This window comes from Botryllus schlosseri, chromosome 11 (genome assembly GCF_051294905.1).
Source record: "Botryllus schlosseri isolate E-star chromosome 11, Bs_hap1, whole genome shotgun sequence".
In the NCBI taxonomy this organism is placed as follows: Eukaryota; Metazoa; Chordata; class Ascidiacea; order Stolidobranchia; family Styelidae; genus Botryllus; species Botryllus schlosseri.
The window spans coordinates 8,472,307-8,492,865 of NC_137246.1; the positions used below are offsets into that span (position 1 = coordinate 8,472,307).

Here is a 20,559-nt window from a genome sequence, read left to right on the forward strand (position 1 = left end):
CACTGCTATATGTAATCCAGAAGAAACTTTCGTGGTATCGTTTTAAGCTTTTACGCTTCGTTACGATAACTGTTTTCCGATAAATATGACGGATAGGTTTTCCATATATATATATAAGAAAGTAAATTCATTGTTCCACAAAGAGTTACAAACCCAGTTTTCGCCGTTCCCTGCTCTTGTTTCTGTTCTTCAAATTTTTCAAGGTTCATAATGAAAGATGTCGTGGGCCGCAAAATAAACGTCTGCGGGCCACGGGTAGAGAACCCCTGTTCTACATTTACTAATTGCATAAGTCAGTTGACGGTTGCACGATAGTTGGGATAATTTTGAACGAAAACTTGGGGGTCCGTGGGGGTCCGTGAGTAGTTATGTAGATCGGTCGCGAACGGCTATTGGTTCTTATGGGCGGGGTGGCGATTCGCCTGGAAACTCGTGTTGGTGACCACACCCTTTTAGACCCCCCTATCGCTGGTGACTTGCCATTGTTTCTTATGGGATCTCTGGTGATGGCACCCTTTCTGGTATAGGCTTCGTCGGTGATGTGCCGTGAAAACTCGTGTTGGTGACCACACCCTTTTAGACCCCCTATCGCTGGTGACTTGCCATTGTTTCTTACGGGATCTCTGGTGATGTGCCATTGGTTCTTATGGGATCTCTGGTGAGGTGCCATGTGTTCTTATGGGTGCGGTCGTGATTCGTACTTTCTGGTATAGGCATCTCTCACACGGTGTTGAATATGTATCAAGTAAAGAGTCACGAGTATCGCTAAACAGGAAATTCACTAAACCGCAGTACAATGTGCGATTTTGAAAAACAGATGTTCGCGACCGCGTTTTGATATGTGTGACCCACTAACTGTGACAGCCCACCCATTATGGGTGTATGTGATGATTGTTAGTTACTATTGTGATGGTACTGTTATTTCTAGGGCCGCCAAGTGTCTAGCTCCGACTCCGTTAAATGGGCACTTGGTGGACCTATAACAATGCATGCCCTTCTGGTCTGAACTTGCTGCCGTGAGGACGGGGAAATAAAGCTGTCTGAAAACTATTGTGAATCTCTTTACATCGACTATATTAGGAGGTCTTCCACAATGGCGAGCACGCCAAAAAACAAAGTCGATACTATATCCTCGTCAAAGGAGAGTTATCTGGAGGCACGCAACAGATTTCTAGTGCTTGACACGATTTCGGATTCGGATGATGACTCTGCTGATACCAGTACCGGTGTGGATGGAAAAGTCAAAGAAAGCTTGGCGAGATTGGAGAAAATTATGGAAGGTATTCCGCGGAATATGGCATACGAAGCGAAGCGTCAGGCTGCGGAATTGATGAATTCGGTCAATGGGGATGTAGCTGCTCTCCACTCACAAGTTCGGGCATTTGAAGAAAAGTTGCAGCTGATGAACAGCGGATTTGAAGAAAAGTTCCAGTTGATGAGCAGTGGCATGGGTGACATAAAAGGTATGTTGGCTTCTGTGGTGAACTCGCCTACGGTTGATGCCGACAGCAATGGGGAATTAGGTTGTGATCCTGTAAGTAGGCCCAAGGTTGGATTTGCGATAGATTCTTGTGGAGATGAGACAGCATTTGTCCCTCCTTGTAATGGTGCTCAAAGTAGTCCTAAAATGATGAATGTGGGTCCTTTCCATTATGGTGCGTCTGATTATGTTAAAATGGCCCCCGACACATTTGATGGTGCTAGTGGTACTTCTCTGGAGGAATACCTCTGTCATTTTGAATTTACTGCTTTGTGTAATGAGTGGAACAATGAACGTAAAGGTTGCTATTTGGGTGCTAGTTTGCGTGGCCGAGCTTTGTCTGTTGCGTGTGAGTTATCAGCTGAGGTTCGTGTGCAGTATGTGCGCCTCGTTGAACATCTGAGAAAAAGGTGTAAAACTAGTTCTCATGGCTCACTGGTTTATCGTAATTCCTTCACCACTAGAAAGAACTTGCCAGGGGAGTCACCCACAGCTTTTGCTGCAGCCCTGCGAAGTCTAGCCCATAAGGCATATCCTCAAATGTCCGACCAAGTTTGCGAGCAGATGGTAATACAGCAGTTTTGCCATGGTTTCTCAGACCCCCATGTGTGTGCTTTACTTAGCTTGCAAGATTCGAGCAATTTGGATGACCTGATTAAGGTCGCAGAGGTTTACGAAGGCGCTTTTTCGAGTAAAGTAGACCAAGGCAAGGTGGCCAAGTCTTTGATTAAAACTGGTGATGGTTATGACTCTGATGGAAATTGTACGTCTAGTAGTGGAGTGTGTTCTGGTGTTTCTGATCTTCGCAAAGACTTGGAAACTTTGTCTTTGGAGGTTAGGAAACTGGTGAAATCGATGGAATCTGCCCCAGTTAGGTATTCAAAACCAGAACGTCGTGTAATGCCGAAATGTTACCGGTGCGGTGATCCGTCCCATTTGATACGTAATTGCCCGGTTCCTGTTTGCGCGAGGTGCCGTGGAGCGGGTCACGTGGCCGAGCAATGTCAATTCCAGTATCCTGCTCCGAACCAGATGTACGGCCCTGTGTTTAATCAAAATGTGCCTGCTCAACCGACCCATCAAGCTTTAAACCATTAGTAGCGGATCATTGGTCCAGTGATACCGCGGATAACACCAGTGCTATGGACAAATCTTTGGATAGGGTGTTAGAACATGATTCTTTGGTTTTTTCGTTAGCTTTATCAACTAATTGGTTTGCGATTGTGAGTGTGAATGGTTTTTCGATCAAGTTTCTTATTGACACGGGCAGTGCGATTACAGTTATCGATATTTCTGTGTGGGAGGATATGCCTAACAAAGGTGAGCTGTTTCCGTATGAGAAGTCGTATAAAGTTGCCAATGGTGGATGGCTGAACGTTAGGGTTGTTCAGAATTGACCGACTTTCAAAAAGTCGTGGTTTTCAGTCCGATTCCCATGCCTTATACCATAAAAACATATTCTAGCTACTTTTTTTCGTAATTCATCCCTTGCATCCGTGTGCATTTTGAGCTGGAAAATTATCGGCTAAAAATAGGGGATTCCCCTAAAATTTGAGTGTCGCCAATCGGACTAGGCTAGTAAACGTCATATATAAGCTGGGTTTATGCAGCTATTGCGGTTTGGAGTGCTACATAACCTTATTAGAGAAAGTATTGCCGGTTCAGGACACCATTTTCATGTCCTACACTCCCTTAGAACTCCTCAAAACTGCCCAAGACTGATAGTCATGTTGTTGGATCACATATCCTACACTCCTCAACCCTACCTGAGATTGTCCATCAATTTCCGGGAACACCATGTGCAACAATACAACTGTGAATGTATCATTCACTCACAGCCACATTTTAAACATCACATTGTTCAAAGGAAACGAAACAATAAGGAAAAGAAATGGATCAACTTGGCAAACACTACTTGAATCAGGTGGATGAAATGGTTGCTTTAGAGAAATCGGCATATCTGTTCCCGTGATCTTCCACGGCTTGTAAGAGGCTCGTCCGCTGTTCTTAGTCATCTGTTTTTAAAGCATCAAAGTCGGTATTCAATTTTACCAAACGCTTTGCTGCGTCTTTAACTACTTCAACACTACTCACAAATTCTTGAGCAGTAACAAAATGCGGATCTGTATGCCATTCCGAAACTGGAAAACTCAACTGATCATGTTCGGCATGCATAGCATCGAATAGAAACCATGATTCCGGTCCAATTAAAGCAACCATACTCATTGACTCAGAGACAGAGTCAGAGATTAGACTCAGAGGTATACCTCTGCGAAATTGTTCAAGAATTGGCATTTGCAGCAATTTAGCAGCCATCGTTTGCTTCACTTTGTCAGGAATCTTTGGTTTAGCCGAAAACATTGTAGATACCACCGTTTCCTTGGTGAGATGCCAATGATGTTTTCACATCTTTTTATATGCCACATCAGCAACTGTGAAATCGCATGATGTAAAGTCTGTCATGTGATGAAGAAATTTGAGATCATTACTCTGTGCGTCACATGCAATATTAGTTTTAAGCTGGGACAGAAAACTGGGCAATATTTATTCGTACCAACTTTCTAATGAACTCTTCAGAATAGCCCATTTGCTCACTCCACATGAACATTTTTTGACAGTACAGCACTTGACTCGTCCATCCAGTGCTATAGTAGCACCAGGCTTGCGAAAACGATTATTAACATATTGGTCATCTAAAATCACCAAGGCGCCTGTTGCACAGTCTCTGTAGTCATCTCTTATCAATACTTCTTTCTGCTTTCCATTATATGGCTTAATCAGTGGAATTATTCTTGCTTTGCTTCATCAGCTTTCATCGCCAACCCGCTGCCTTCATCAAACTGAAGTGTTTTAGAGCTTCTTAATTGATCAATATCTTTCCACTTCTTGGAAGGTATTAAAATCTGTGTTTTCAGGGCCTGTGGTCGCCGATCCAAATAGACACTTCACTTCCAAATCTCCCGGATGACTAGTTCATGAATATGATGGCGACAAGACTGCAGAAAACTTTCCTGTTTATCAATTCTTCAAGTAACAGAACAATTTTTCCATTGTTTGAGGATGTTGTGTCAAACACAAGAGCTCTGACATTTTTTGTTAAATTATATAGTTCCAGCAGTTCAAATGACGGATCAGCCTGTGCTTTTCCGGTAGCACTCTCCAGAGTTCGAATGCCAAGAAGATTGCCCTTCTCAAATGCGTTACAACACGTAGACGATGCCAGCACTGCCAAGGCCTCAAATTGCTCTCCTAAACGACTCCCAGTGAGCTTTCCATTCCAGTGCAATGTGATGTGCTTTGGTGGATCGTTTGCTATTTTTTCAACAATAGAGTCAGAAATTTTAAAACGATTTGCAATGCGTCGTCGATAGGTTCCAGATCTTGAAAGATGAAAGTCATTAGGGTCACCATCGCAAGCTTCAATCAGTGCTGCAGTTATCATGGTAGCAGCATTATTGCTGACTTTCAAGCGATCGGAAACCTGGCATATGTCTTTGTCGTTGAACAGGTTTACAGGCGCTTTTAGAGTCACAAATTTAAAGCAATGAAGCAATGTCGACTGCGCCACTTCAAAATCACTGCTGTGGGAAGTGTCATCTACCTGCGAAGATATAGATGAGCTCTCTGTAAATTCACCTTCGCTACTTGAAGCTGGTGCACTCTCTCGCACTCATGGTCCGTCTCTTTTGTTGCATGGTTTTCACTTTCAACACTGTATCTTTGCCACCAATCGTTGCTAATCACGGACCCCTTTGATCCTGATAAAATGTTTTGTATTCATGTTTCTTATCGCCGGAGAGAAGTGTACTTGCTTCAATTGTCGTCATCGCGTCAGGAGCTCCTCCATGCCCATAGCTTACTCAACTTGGCTTCAAAGTCACTTTGTTTTCTTGATACATATTGCTGGCCTTTAGTCTAGTGATAGCCATTTGGTTTCTGTTTTCACACTGTCTCTAATCTTTCAATGGCATTGACTTGTGTGATGGTCTTTGTGGCAGCCAGGAACCAAAAACGTATTACCGTACTTCATCTCCTACGTCCTGGATGTGTAACTTTACTGGTTCATTTTTCGCATATGAATGCTCTCTTAGGTGTAACACATACTGCATAACTTTCCCAAGAGTAAGCAGCTTCGATCTCGTAATGTTTCCTCAGAGGGCCCAGCTAGGAAATGATGTGTCTGCGACCGTGATCTTCTAGTTTTCTTTGATACTATATCACTAGATGGCAATTTTCTTTTTTTTTTTCAGATATTTCGCACTAGAGCTAATCCTAGAAAAATAAATATACATCATCTCAGTCAAGCAACAAAGAATAGTTGGAAACATTTCAGTTCTCTAAGGTCAAACACATACTGCACAACTTGAGCAAGAATAGTCGGATTAGATCCAGTTATTGATTCTAGAAGATAATGATTCCCAAATTGGAAATACTCCGACCAGTATATTGCTATCTTAGGAAATAACATAAAATTCAGAGCAACCGATTGGCTGTTTTCCACAGTCACTGGAACAGACATTTACAAGCTTTGTTTTCTATCTCAGTAGACAAGAAAGAGTATCAGGTCCATTAGATCGAATAATTCAATACTGCTACAATACTATAATCACTAATCCTGCGCTAGACTCGCTAACAGCATGAGTTAAAAAGCTACCTGGTAAGTCCTGCACCTCGATCGTAAACACAGTTCTTCAACAACAAAGCAGCAAAACACCTGAGTAATCAATGATCCCCATTTCACTGCCGTGCCTAGCGCGTCATCAACGCTAGAACATCCGCTTCACGTCAATGAGAACACATGCGGTTGCTGTCGAGTCACTCACAACGGGTGAATCCCCAAATTCCGAAGAATTTTTTTGGTGCATGAAAAAACGGCAAAATGCACACGGATGCAGGGGATGAAGTACAAAAAAAAGTAGCCAGAATTTGTTTTTAAGGTATAAGGCATGGGAAACGGACTGAAAACCTAGACTTTTTGAAAGTCGGTCAATTCTGAACAACCCTACTGAACGTGTTAGGTAGGAGTAAAGTGGAAATATGCATTGAGTCTGTGTGTGTTGTCAAGGAAGTGGTTGTTGCGGAGCTCGGCGCCGCTGTTGGGATTTTGGGTTATGATTATTTTAAAGAGTATGATTGTGTGTTGTATGCAAAAGACGAATGCATGGAAGTGTTGGGCCAAAGGGTCAATCTTAAACCGTCCGCTCCATCAGTGCCCTGCTGTAGAATCTTTTTGGATAGTGATGTAGCTATATCTGGGTACAGTGAGACGATAATATTTGGTAAACTTAATGAGACTTGGCCCCAGTTGGATGGAATTGCGGTCATTTTCGAACCTTCAGGCAATTTCGTGAGTGAATATGAGTCGAGCGGTCTGTATTTGGTCCCTGGATGGGTAGACCCAGAATTGGATAGGATACCCTTGCTGTTGGTTAATTCTGGCGGTGAGGACATTATTTTGCCAGCTGCCTTGTTACTGGGAGTTTTGTGTCCGCAAGAGTGTCAGCCTGTGGAATTTTGCTGTCCCACGCTTGTTCAGGATGTCCCTCATTATTCTAGATCTCTACCTGAGCATCTGGAGTGTCTGGTAGACGGTGTGGAAGGTCTCTCTGATTTCCATCAAGAATCATTGCGGAACCTCCTGATTGAATTTCAGGATGTTTTCTGTGGCCCAGATGGTCGCTTGGGTCGTACTTCTGTGATCAAGCACAAAATTGTGACTTCCTCGTCTAAACCAATCAAAGTGCCTCCGCGACGGTTGGGCTGGGCCAAGCGAAAGATATTGGACGCGGAGATTGATAAGATGCTGGATCAGGATGTTATTGAGCAATCGGACTCCCCATACAATACACCGTTGTTGTTGGTACCTAAGAAAGATGGGTCATCTCGTGTTGTTTTGGATTTTCGAAAACTGAACGAAGTTACAGTGAAAGACGCCTATAGCCTGCCAAGGATTGATGACATTTTGGACTCGCTCGGTAATTCCACTTGGTTTTCTGTTTTCGATTTAGCCAGTGGTTTCTGGCAGGTGGAGATTGATGAGAAGGATCGCCACAAAACTGCTTTCAGCCTGCCTGGGAGAGACCATTACCAGTTCAAGGTTATGGCTTTTGGATTGGCCAACTCGCCACCTTTGTTTCAAAGATTGATGGAAAAAGTTCTTGCTGGGATTTTATACAAGAAAGCTCTGGTATTCATTGATGATGTCATGGTATATGCCGGGAGTTTCGAAGAGGAAATTGCAAATTTGAGGGATGTTTTCCTCAGGATTCGTTCTGCAGGACTGAAATTTAAACCGTCCAAGTGCAAATTGTTCAGAAAGTCGGTGGAGTATTTGGGCCATGTTATCACGTCGAACGGTGTTTTGTGCTGTGAAGAGAAAGTGAATGCGATCAAGGAGTGGCCAGTGCCTTGTAAATTGAAGGATTTGCAGGCATTTTTGGGCACGGCAAATTATTACCGACAGTTTGTGCCGTTCTTTGCATCGGTGGCCAAACCGTTGCTGCGGCTCACTAAGAAAGGTGTCAACTTCAAATGGGATGAACAGTGTCAGATGGCATTTGATCAATTGAAAACAAAACTGACCTCAGCTCCTATATTGGCGTTTCCTTTGGAGGATGGTGGTGCTTTTATATTGGATTCTGATTGTTCGGGTTTTGGTGCAGGAGCAGTGTTGTCACAGCTTCAAGATGGCAAAGAAAAGGTGATTGCATATGCAAGTAAATCTCTTTCAAAGGAACAGTCCAACTGGTGCGCTACTTTCCGAGAGCTGTATGCTTGTAGATGGGCAGTTGAACATTTCAAGACTTATCTCTGGGGTCGAAAATTCATTCTGCGGGTTGATCATGCTGCGCTTAAATGGCTGATGAATTTTCGCGAACCAGAAGGCCTGGTAGCACGTTGGATATCTTACTTGAATACGTATGATTTCACGGTCGAGCATAGGCCTGGGAAGCTTCATGGCAATGCGGATGGCTTGAGTCGCAGACCTCGGCGACGTTGCAATCGTGTAGAGCAGTGGTTCTTAACCTTTTTTCCTCCATCGCCCCCTTACAAAAATTATCGTGCTCCAGCGCCCCCCACCTCATATTGCAAGGACTGTAATAAAGACAATGGGTGAGAGGGAGGGCCGTAACAGCACTTCGTCAGCCCCTCTAAAAGAACGATTATCTTGGGCCCCCATAGCGTGATAAACCAAACTCATGAGGGCTTCGCCCCCCAAGAACCCCATCGCGTGATTTCGATGGTCAGCAAAGTTTATGTGGCCAGGTCGCCATAGGAGCCAAAATGTTCTATATTGCATGAATGAAATAGGTTGTAATGCATGTTGCTATGAACTTTTTACCCTCTCAGCCCACGTAATCAGATTTACCAGTAGCGCTGAGTGAGCTGTTGTATTGGAAAATTAAGGCCACGTAATTAATAATTGAACATATTCGGGCGTGCCCGTTGGGGTGTTATTTTGTTACCTCTGGTCCGCTATACAGTCAAAAGATATTGAAACGCATAAACGTATTAAACTAAAGTAAGCACACGATTCAAAATTGGTATTTTATCGTGGCAAATATTTTTCTCTGATGGATGTTATTTGTCCTGTGGGGTTCAGATTGCGACGACATGATAATTCGGCACGAGCGATTTGAGCACCTATAGAAAATTAAACTTATATACATCGAAGTTTACGCTCAACAAGAGGACAATCCTCTTCGGCTAAGGTTTTCTCGCTGGCGATCTTTTTGACACACTTCTCGGAGTTCCATATTCACCGGAACTTCATATGTCTTCGTGCATCGTGGCGTGGTAATGCCCGGCGCCGAAATGCCTATTTCTATTTTCTATAATTATGCGTATTCTTCCGTGGGGGAGTCGTCAGAACATGATGTTTAATTTTTATGTTCATTCACTGAAATAATATAGGGCACCCTTCGAGTTAACCGATTGGGGGTTTGGGTTGCATCAGTTTCTGTCTTGGTAAGAGGTCAAAGTGCAGTCAGTCTTTTTGGGACTTGGGTATTGGAAATATTTCGCGCTTTAATCGCGCTCGAGGACCAGTCTATAATAAACCACATAATAATTGTGTGTGGTATATTCAGGGTCAAACAAGGTTGTTATAACAACAATCGGGTACGGTCTCATACCCTGTGGTTCGAACCCTCCCGAATTCACATCGGCGATTGGCAATATAGGGAAATTAAGGGTATTGGATTTTGTCTTAGTGCTTTGTGTAACTATAAGTAAGTCAACTGAGAATGGGATGCATATATATCTGCTTACATTTAATTTAGTACTGTACCCAGTTAGTAATTTTAACATGAATGTATTCCAAACAAAGCAACTCATATTATATAACGTTCATGTGGGGTTGTGAACCACAACACGAGATAGTAGGCTACCATCCTTTATGATACGATTAAGAAATATTCTGACGATTTAATTTTGTAACTCTTAAATACAAGTTTATATAGTTATTAATTTCGTGCACAAAGCTTCACAACTTATTTTATGTACAAGGGGCTCTCACTATCAACAGTGCCTCATTCTTCGATTTCCACACGCTGTGCGCTGCGGGGTGTATAATACCTAATGCGATACATTTTCTTGAAAATAACCCTGGCAAGCCTGACGGCAGTGTTTTACATAACGGGAAATTGGCGATCTAAAAGTACGCACAATTCGTTTTATATGAATTATAATAACCCACTATATTTATGAAAACATATATAGCAAACAGCGTCGCGTAGCGCGACCACAAATTTCGGGATTTGACATGTTTTGTGGAATGTTGACATGTTTTGTGGAATGTTAATTTGCTCTGAATACTCATTAAGGATATGTCCTACTACCACATCATCCACGACGAAGCTTTTTATCTTCAGCGCCCCCCTGAGCCCAGCACCCCCCATATCGCCCCCTGAGCGTTTCCGCCCCCTTCAAAATCGCCAGCGCCCCTTGGGGGGCGCTGGAGGTAAGGTTAAGAACCACTAACTTAAATTGTTTGCACTGTAATAGTGCTTCCAAACTCAGGTCAGCAAAGTTTCTCCTGAATTAATTTTTCGCCTAACGAATCTGGGAAATATCGGCTTCAAGAGTAGGCTAGCCATTGAGGGAAAGAATGTTGCCAGTCCTCCACAAAAGGTTTTCAGAGCTTCAAAATTTAGGAGGGCAGAACCGGCTTCCAAGCATCATGAAAAGAGATCACTGCGCTAGTGCCATCGATCTCATCGCGGAAAGACTTTTCTTCCAGATACTTTTCCAGGAGTTCCCTGTGTTGTCTCTCAACACATTCTATTTTGTAGCCCGACCATCCCATCTCTATCAGTCTACCGATATATTTTAGGAGGACTTTTGTCACGTTAGATGGCTTTAATATTACCAACTCACATGGAAGAGTCCTAGGAAGGTTAGCCTATTTAAGAACATTAACGCAACAAGACTGTCTGGCAAAACGAGACTGCAGCTCAGAAATAGCCGGACTGTTTGCTGTGTCACAATGTTCAACTCGATCGCAATGCAAAATTCGTTGTTGAATTTGGGGGTGCCAGATCCATGGGCAGAATACAATTTATATTTTAGTAATCAGTACAGCTGCAGCTTTCCATTGATACCCGTTTTATCAAATTTAGCGCTCGGCAAGCTGGTCAAAAAAGGTCGTAAAATTGCCTTTGGACAAATGGAAAGTATGACGTAAACCAAATGCAGTCAGCCGTTCAATCTCGCTGTGCCCACACCATTTAGGACACCATGCTTTCTCCCCTAATGGGTGGACTGGACCCATAGAGTAAGCAACCTGCCCTTCACACACGCTCTTCTCGCTTGTAATGCGGTCCTGTTAACACAAAACCATGAACGAAATACACTATTGGCAGGCCGTGTTATTTTTGGCATATGCCAAAAATTGGTTATTTTTGGCATTTTCAAATTTTAATTTTGGCAGTTTTGGCATCTGACTCCTGAAATGCCAAAAATAACACGGCCTGGTTATAGGGATTACAGTCGAACACAGCATAAAGGCCTTAAACAACGACAATGCAGCCTATATGCAAGTAGCTATCACATACCACAATTTAACGTAGCTATGGATGGAAAATACAAAAACAACTACATAAGTAAAGGAATGTATTTGCTTCACATCACGTATTGGCCGTCGCTACTATATAATTCCTACAAGACTGTTGGATTTCGAAATCGATAGCGCGTTTCACTGTGCTGAGATTGTTCAATTGTTAGCGAATAGTGCATGAGGCAGATTTGTTTGTGCCTCACCTGGCTATTGTTTCTCTGCGATGGCATTGTCTGTAATAAAAGCAGAATGTCACCTTCCTTGGCGATTTCTGGGTGTTCTGGTGCTCTGACACTGTTAATATTTGGATTTTCGGAATCAGTGTGACGACAGCATTTGATTGATACCGGTTATTTGGAGTTCCGAGCTATTTATGACGAATTGCATTGTCGCAGGTGAGGCACGCCCCGCCCGTGCCTCACCTCTCCTTTGGCGCTGTATTTTTGAATAATAATTATGCAAATTGATGATGTTGGGTGAAAAAATGTTCAAATTTAGTTATTTATGAACATAGATGGAAAATATCAATAAATCATTGACTCATCGAGGGTTTTCACAATTTTCACTTACTCACCCTTACGACAGGTGAGGCACTGCCTCACCTGCCTCATTGGACCGCACGTCACTGGATCAGATTCACCGTTGATTCAGGGGGGTGTCTTCGAAAATTTAGGGAAGCTATTAATGCTGTGCTGCCTTAGGGCGGAACTCAATCAACAATCAATCATGGAAATTTTGGGTCGGGAACATCACCGGTCAAATCTTACTATCGCCCCGTACCCATGAGCAGGGCCGTAACAGCACTTCGTCAGGCCCCCCCCAAAACGTTGGTCCTGGGCCCCCCATAGGGTGATAAACCTAACTTCTGGGGGGCTTCGCCCCCCAGACCCCCCTCAGGCTGTACGTTGTTTACCGCTGCTTATCCTCTATGTTGGGTGTCCGTTTAGTGACTCAGTTTTTATCGCCTAAACGCGCAATGCGCGAAAAATTTCTATAATTGATGATTGAATCGGGCAATATGATCAGGAATTGCATATATATTGCTATTAATTTTTATCCTTTCTCTGCTCACGTAATCAGATTTACCGGTAGAGCAGAGTGAGGTGTGTTTGAAAGGGTAGGACCCCTCAATAATAAATAAACCTCTCCGGGTGTAGGCCTATTGTATACCCGTTGGCAGGAACGAAACAGCACTTCGTCAGGCCCCAAAAAACTGGAGTCTTGGGCTCCCACAAGATGACAAACCGACCCGCCAGGCCGCCACCACGTTCTTCACTTCACCACGAAATAATAGATGTATTGCGTAGTAAGCCAGCGCCAAGCGCGAAAATTTTCGATATTTCAAGATAAAATCGGTCAATAAGATCGGGAATTGCATATTATATTGCTATCAATTTCTTGTCCTCTATATACTCAGTTGCTCACGTAATCAGATTTACCGGTAGAGGTGAGTCAGGTGTTGTCTTGGAAAATGTAGAGCCCGTAAATAATAATTAAACATCTTCGGGCAGGTGGACCCGTTGGTATGACTTATTTACATGATGTTATTTCGTGACCTCCTGTCTGCTATATCAAAAATATACAATCGCCCAAACGTACTAAACCAGTGGTTCTTAACCTTTTTTCCTCCAGCGCCCCCTTTCAAAGATTATCGGGCTCCAGCGCCCCCCAACCTCATATTGCAAGGAATGTACCAAAGACAATGAGTAAGAGGGAGGGCCGTAACAGAACTTCGTCAACTCCCCTAAAAACGATTGCCTTGCGCACCCATAGCGTGATAAATCAAACTTCTGAGGGCTTCGCCCCAAGAACCCCGTAGCGTGATTTCGATGGTCAGCAAAGTATGTGTGGCCTAGGCCTGGTCGCTTTAGGTACCAAAATATTCTATAATGCATAAATGAATAGGTGGTAATTACATATATGTCGCTATAAACTTTTTATCCTCTCAGCCCACGTAATCAGATTTACCAGTAGTGCTGAGCTGTTGTATTGGAAAATAAACGGCACGTAATTAATAATAAACATATTCGGGCGTGCCCGTAGGTACAATTAATTCGTTACCAGGGCCGTAACACCACTTCGTCAGCCCCCCAAAAAATGTTGGTCTTGAGTCCCCCGTAGGGAGACAAACCAAACTTCCGGGGGGCTCCGCCCCCAGAGCCCCCTTTGGCTATCCGCTATTTGTTGATACTGGTCATCTACATTGGGTGTGTATTTACTGAGTCAGCTATTCTCGCCTAGACGCGCCAAGCGCGAAAAATTTCAATAATTATTGATTGAATTGGTCAATATGATCGGGAAGAGCATATATATTAATATCAATTTTTATCCTTTCTCTGCTCACGTAAACAGATTTACCGGTAGAGCTGAGTGATGTGTGATTGAAATGGTAGGACCCCTCAATAATAATTATACATCTTAGGGCGTATACCCGTTGGCAGGAACGAAACGACACTTCGTCAGGCCCGCCGAAAAAACTTGGGTCTTGGGCTTCCATAGGGTGATAAACCGACCGCCCCCCATCACGTTGTTCGCTTTTGCCACGAAATCAGCTGTACTGTTTAGCGAGACAGTGCGAAGCGCGAAAATTTTCGATAATTCACGATAAAATCGGTCAATAAGATCGGGAATTGCATATGTATTGCTATCAATTTCTTGTCCTCTCTGCTCACGTTACCAGATTTACCGGTAGAGCTGAGTGAGGTGCAATGTTCCATCTAAGCTGCGCACGTGCGCAGTGCTGACACGGTCTCTGCGCACAAAAAATCTACGTTGCGCACAACAAATCCGTAGTTATGACCTTTTTTTAGTCGTTACGCACTGTTGTCCAAGCTTCTGCGCATTGAGTTTGTGAGTGTGCGCAGACTCGTCAAAACGTAGAGGGAACATTGTGAGGTGTCTTGGAAACTGTAGGGCCCGTAAGTAATAATTAAACATAGCCGGGCGGGCGGACCCGTTGATATGACTTCGTAGCATGATGTTATTTCGTGACCTCCTGTCTGCTATATCAAAAAATATAGAATCGCCCAACAGGGATATCGCCCAACGGGGATATCTAGTTCTATATATCCCTGTCGTCCAATCATACTAAACTAAAAGACGCACACGATTTCAAATTGGTATTTCTTCACTGGCATATTATTTTTCCCTGCCAGATGGAATTCGTCTTCTGAGGTTCAGATTGCCAAGACAAGAACATTCGGTGCCAGTCATTTAGGCGCCTATGGACAATTAAACCTATATGTCTTTTGTAGGCTATGAATAACTAAGTTTTCGGTGTTAATTCGCTCTGAATATACTGATTAAGGATATGTCCTACTACCACATCATCTACTGCGAAGCCATTTTTCTCCAGCGCCCCCCATACCGCCCCCCTGAGCCCAGCGCCCCCCATATCGCCCCCTGAGCGTTTCCGCCCCCCTTCAAAATCGCCAGCGCCCCCTGGGGGGCGCTGGTGGCAAGGTTAAGAACCACTGGTGTAGAGTGTGGCTCATGTGCCCCATTTTTACCTTCCGAAGGTGGGAAAATTGTATCTGCAATTGTTGCTGGTATTTCTGACGATAGGACTACTAATTGGTTGGGATCTTATACGTTATCTGACATCCGTCAAGCGCAAGCAGAAGACGCGGAACTTAATGTGGTCATACAGTATAAAGAGAATCGTACGGACCGTCCCACATCTGAAGAATTGTTGTTTCAGCCGCATGTAGTGCGTCAGCTGTGTATGCAGTGGTCTGTGTTGTCGCTGTGTAATGGAGTGCTGTATAGAAAGTATTCGAAGGCAAAGCCTGGATGTCCCGTAACGTATCAACTGGTAGTGCCAAGATCATGGCGCAGGGAACTCTTCAATCACCTTCATACTCTTCGTACTGCAGGTCACCTTGGACGTGACAAGACTTACTGGAAGATGAGAGAACGCTACTACTGGCCCGGTATGAAACGCATGGTGGAGCACTGGGTAAAATTTTGCAAGACTTGTACGGCTACCAAGTCACCTCATGGTATTCACCAAGCTGCTTTGTGCAAGATGCTTTGTGCTGAACCTTTAGATAGAGTGTCGCTTGATTTTGTTGGGCCATTGCCTGAGACTGACGAGGGGTATTTGCACATGTTGGTACTTACTGATTACTTTTCGAAATGGGTTGAAGTGTATCCGATGCGTGTTAAATCTGCTCAAAATACTGCAGAAATTCTGGTGTCCCAATTTTTCACAAAATATGGGTGCCCACGAATAATTCATACTGACCAAGGGGGACAATTCGAAGGGGAACTTTTTCAGCACATGTGTTTGCTCTTTGATATTAGGAAGACTCGTACCACCCCCTATCATCCCCGTTCGGATGGACTCTGTGAGCGTATGAACAGAACGCTGCAGCAAATGCTCACTAGTTTTGTTGATGATTCTCGGTCTGATTGGGCTGACCATTTGCCCTATATTTTGATGGCTTATCGCTCAACAGTTCATCATTCGACTGGTTATACCCCAAATCGCCTGTTTCTGGGTCGTGAAATATCACTTCCTACTGATATCATGTATGGTCGGCCCCCCCAGTAATGACAGTGCTAAATGCTATGTGGATTATGTCAATTGGTTTCGTGATGCTTGTTCAGATGCTTTTACTTTTGCTCGGGAACGTCTATCCAAGTCTGTAGTGAGGCAGAAACGTGATTTTGATAGTGCGGTGAGACCGCTGGCTTTTGCCGTGGGTGACTATTGTTGGTATTTCTATCCTCCTAGAAAGAGAAAATTGTCCTCTGGATGGTCAGGACCCTATGTAATTGTTGAGCAAATTTCAGAGTGTGTTTACCGCATACAGAAAGTTGGAACTCAAAATTTTCGCAAGTCTCATGTTGATTACCTGATGCCTTATGATCGTGACGATGGGGAAAGTAGTGATGTTGGTGTTTTTGAACCAGTGATAGCTGATGTTTCTGATCATGGTGATGAGATTTTTGATATTGTGAATGACCAGGACGTGCCTGAAACTGCATACACTACAAGGTCGAAACGTTTTGTTAGGCGTCCCAGGTATTTGTTGGATTATGAGTCATGATTACTGTTTGTTTTGATAATTTTTGTTAGTTTTTGATTTGACGTGAGAGTGAATTTTTATTATGTAATTCCCTCTATTTTGGGGGGGAGCAGTGTGACAGCCCACCCATTATGGGTGTATGTGATGATTGTTAGTTACTATTGTGATGGTACTGTTATTTCTAGGGCCGCCAAGTGTCTAGCTCCAACTCCGTTAAATGGACACTTGGTGGACCTATAACAATGCATGCCCTTCTGGTCTGAACTTGCTGCCGTGAGGACGGGGAAATAAAGCTGTCTGAAAACTATTGTGAATCTCTTTACATCGACTATATTAGGAGGTCTTCCACATAACTACGTCCGCTTTGGAAACGCGATCTGTTGTGAGGATTTCGAACGCGCACTATCGTATCGATTATTCCACTAATCCAGTCAGCACTATTACATTCAGGAGTATTCGGTATTCAGCAGCGACACGAAAAACGATCAACAAATAACCGCGTTCACAAACTAACACTTCAAAAAAATGTGTGAAATAGTTTGCAAAACCCCGCGATCGCTGACAAGATAATGTCTCGGGCATAACCATTTTAGTGACTTGGTGTTAAAGACATACCGATCGCTCACAAGGTAATATTTCGGTAATTAGTTTGTCACAGAGCCGTCGCAGACGGTGATTCGAAAACCAACAATTTGACACTTTCTGGTGCTTGCTATATGTTTTGACACTTCGGAACGTGGTTGACTTTAGTTGTATGATAAGAATCATGTGAATATACAAGTAATGTGTCAATTTGTCAACTTGAAATGAAACTTACTACACAAACCAAGTTGATTCGTATCTGAATGTGTTAATTCGGTACAATTCTAATTATTTTGAGAAATCTTTTCGTGATCTTTTGATTCGATCATTACTGACGCCGACTTTCAGCCGCATCGAATTATTCCCACATTCTGCGCCACTGTTTTCACACTTATAGAATCAATACCAACTATAACTCTACAAGAATCAAGAATCACAAGTATGTGCATTACACAGTTATTGTCTTTATTAACTTGAAATCAAACTCTTAACAAAAACACACATCTTATCACTCGTCAACTCTATCATGAAAATCCTCGAGTCCTTATCATCAAAAATGTTATAGCGCGGCGGCGGAATCCATTCGCGGGGTGTACTAAAGTTAAATCCAGATAATCCAAAATGAAATATTTTGACTTTGACATAGTGCGCATTGAAATAGGATTGACAAACATGACTAGCAACTTTCCCACAGTCCCGTTTTGATATTATACACACATTGATTTGAAACAAGTAATGTAACATTACAACTCTATTCCCGATCCAGCTTTCCGTTTGTCAAAGAGACATTTTAACATCTTACCATACTCAAAAGAATTATTCACAACATTAACAAGTGTTTAAAATCTAGTTTTCACTTACTTGGCTATATCACTACAACTCGCAAACTTGAATTAATTCATCCTTGTGGTATTCGTATGACCGATAATTTTTATTCAACTGTAAAAGTCGTTACTAATCTATAACACAAAGTAATCACTACTCGGGAAATCTAGTTTTCACTTACTTGATTATATCACTACAACTCATAAATTTGAATTAATTCATCCTGGTTGTACTCGTATGATCGGTCTTTTTTTATTCGATTGTAAAGATCGTTACTATTCTGAAGACAAAGTATTTACTAATCGGTGCATATACGATTTGACTTGAACATATTATATGTTGAGTATACGAGATTTGAATGTCGGAACAATAACTGAGAAATAATTTATCACAATTAAATCCGTATATTACAGCGTAAAAGATATTTGAATGTCAGCAACTCGGTAAGGTCATAGTTACTACCACATTACCTAATTTACCCGACCAACTCGTCATGATCATTCCCGAAATCAACACAAACATGACTACTGACTTGAGTCAACCACAAAACAGCATCAAGTTTTAAATCCGCTTGTAGCTTACGGCTTATTTGAATGCGGGTTATGTTTTGTTGTAATTGAGTGTACGGAAATAGTATTACGTCTCGACATCTCACCATCTTACCATATTCAAAGAGTCAACCACGAAAACATTGTCAAGTAAATCCGTTTGTAACTTACCCAACCAACTCAAACAGTATCAGTATGAAAAACAGCCAAACATACACGAATCCATACAATCACTAAAACCTAAAATCCATAACAAGCTTGGTTGTATTCATATCCCTACACATCTTTTTTTATTCAGCTTGAAAATTCGTTACTATTCTGTAAGATAGAGGAATTACTACGCGGTATATTCTGCAAGACAAACTAATTACTACTCGGTATATTTTGTAAGACAAAAGTAATTACTTCTCAGTGTCGGCGACTTGAGATTAACATAATATGTTTGAGTATACGAGATTTGAAAGTCTGATCAACGTAGTTGCGACTTCATTTCTTACAATCGAACGCAAGTGTTATATTGAATATTATCATGATGTAATCATAAGGATTGATACTTTAGTTTGACATACGAGATTTGTAATAGTCGATCATGACTTGATTATTGAATCATGACGTAATTACACCGGTGTTGGTTATTGTGATATCAACAAACTTTTCAGGGATATTTTTAATTAACGCATCGATTTGTAAAACGAGGACTTGCATGTGCGGAAAGTTTTCAATCAGGAAATTAATCCAGGATCGTTCGAATCGTGTGATCAATATTTAATCCTTTCACACCCACCATTGTACGTGCTAAATGTAAAAAAAAAACATTGTGAAGTCTATAGATCTACACTTCAAGGTTTTGATCAGCACAGAAGCAATTGTAATACCTTTACCGATGCGTCCTATTCAACAGACTTGGTTAATACAAACTCATGTCAATAATAAAATCATAGTATGTGCTACACTGAAATCTACAGAAAATGTCTTTGTATTGCTGTTCGTAGTAGTGATATCGATTTGAACCTCCAGAATAATTGTCATCATCTAACCAAACTACTGAAATTCGTTGTCAATTTGTCTGATGTTCACTGAATGCGTACTAGAACTATTTGCGCAACGCACACGATCAGAGAAATTGGAAATTTTCCCATTGTCATTCGTCAAAGTAAATACCATCACAAAACTCTGTCACGAAAAGACGTTACTTGTATGTGATTGAATCACCGGTAATTAACTAGCTAAATCAAACCGCTAAGAAATTTCACACACTCGTTGGATATTAAACAGCGCCGCTTAATCGTTGTGGGTCGTTGTTCTAAGTACAAATCATATCCACCCAACCGAAAACAATTTTCACTCACTTGGTTAATGAAGCCGAAGTCTTCATTCGATATTTTGTTTGTGTCAAATACTTTGCAATAAACACATTTGAGTGGTTGAGCTTTACATCATCAAGCTGTCATTTGTAAATCATGATTTCGGTAAACTTGTAAATGTATCGTTTAACTAACCGACATTTAGTGATTGGTGAACATACCAAACGATACACATCCACCTCCGAAATACTGCATTGATCTTAATTTCCATCATCGTGATAATGGAAGTACATTTCTTTCGAATTCGTAACAACCGGCTTTTCTATGACATGATAAATTTTTGACAAGTTATGCTTAGAAGATTGGTTGCATATCGCGAAAAATAATATACCGCTCATATTGATGCTGTTACTCCATTGATCGATATTTTCAAACGAGTAAAATTTATTACTTGAGTTTCTCCGCTTAATGTAAATGTAAACTCAGCCGTCTTTTAACATCACAAAGACATTGATAAAAAGTAGGCAATCAAACGCTACAAGTTTAACTTTTGTAGGTTGTGTATGATTACCCCACGCAACTCATTTCTTAGCAAAGGTATATGAAATATATTCATGGTACACGAAAATAATCGATATTCCCATGCTACGAACCTGTACAATGATTGGTGGCGCTTTCAAACTGTTTCGATACCTCAAGACCTTTATTGTCTGAATGGTTGTTCATGTAT

At 42.1% G+C, this 20,559-nt stretch overlaps 1 long non-coding RNA gene across 1 annotated transcript in view; it reads right to left on the bottom strand.

Annotated features, from left to right (window-relative positions):
• Window positions 1-3,280: 3,280 nt before the first annotated feature.
• LOC145449477 (uncharacterized) overlaps window positions 3,281-20,559 on the bottom strand; it is a 64,892-nt gene continuing 47,613 nt past the window's right edge. Inside the window, exon 2 of the long non-coding RNA XR_013918272.1 lies at window positions 3,281-5,746. This is a non-coding gene — a long non-coding RNA (uncharacterized LOC145449477). The remainder of the gene's footprint in view (window positions 5,747-20,559) is intronic.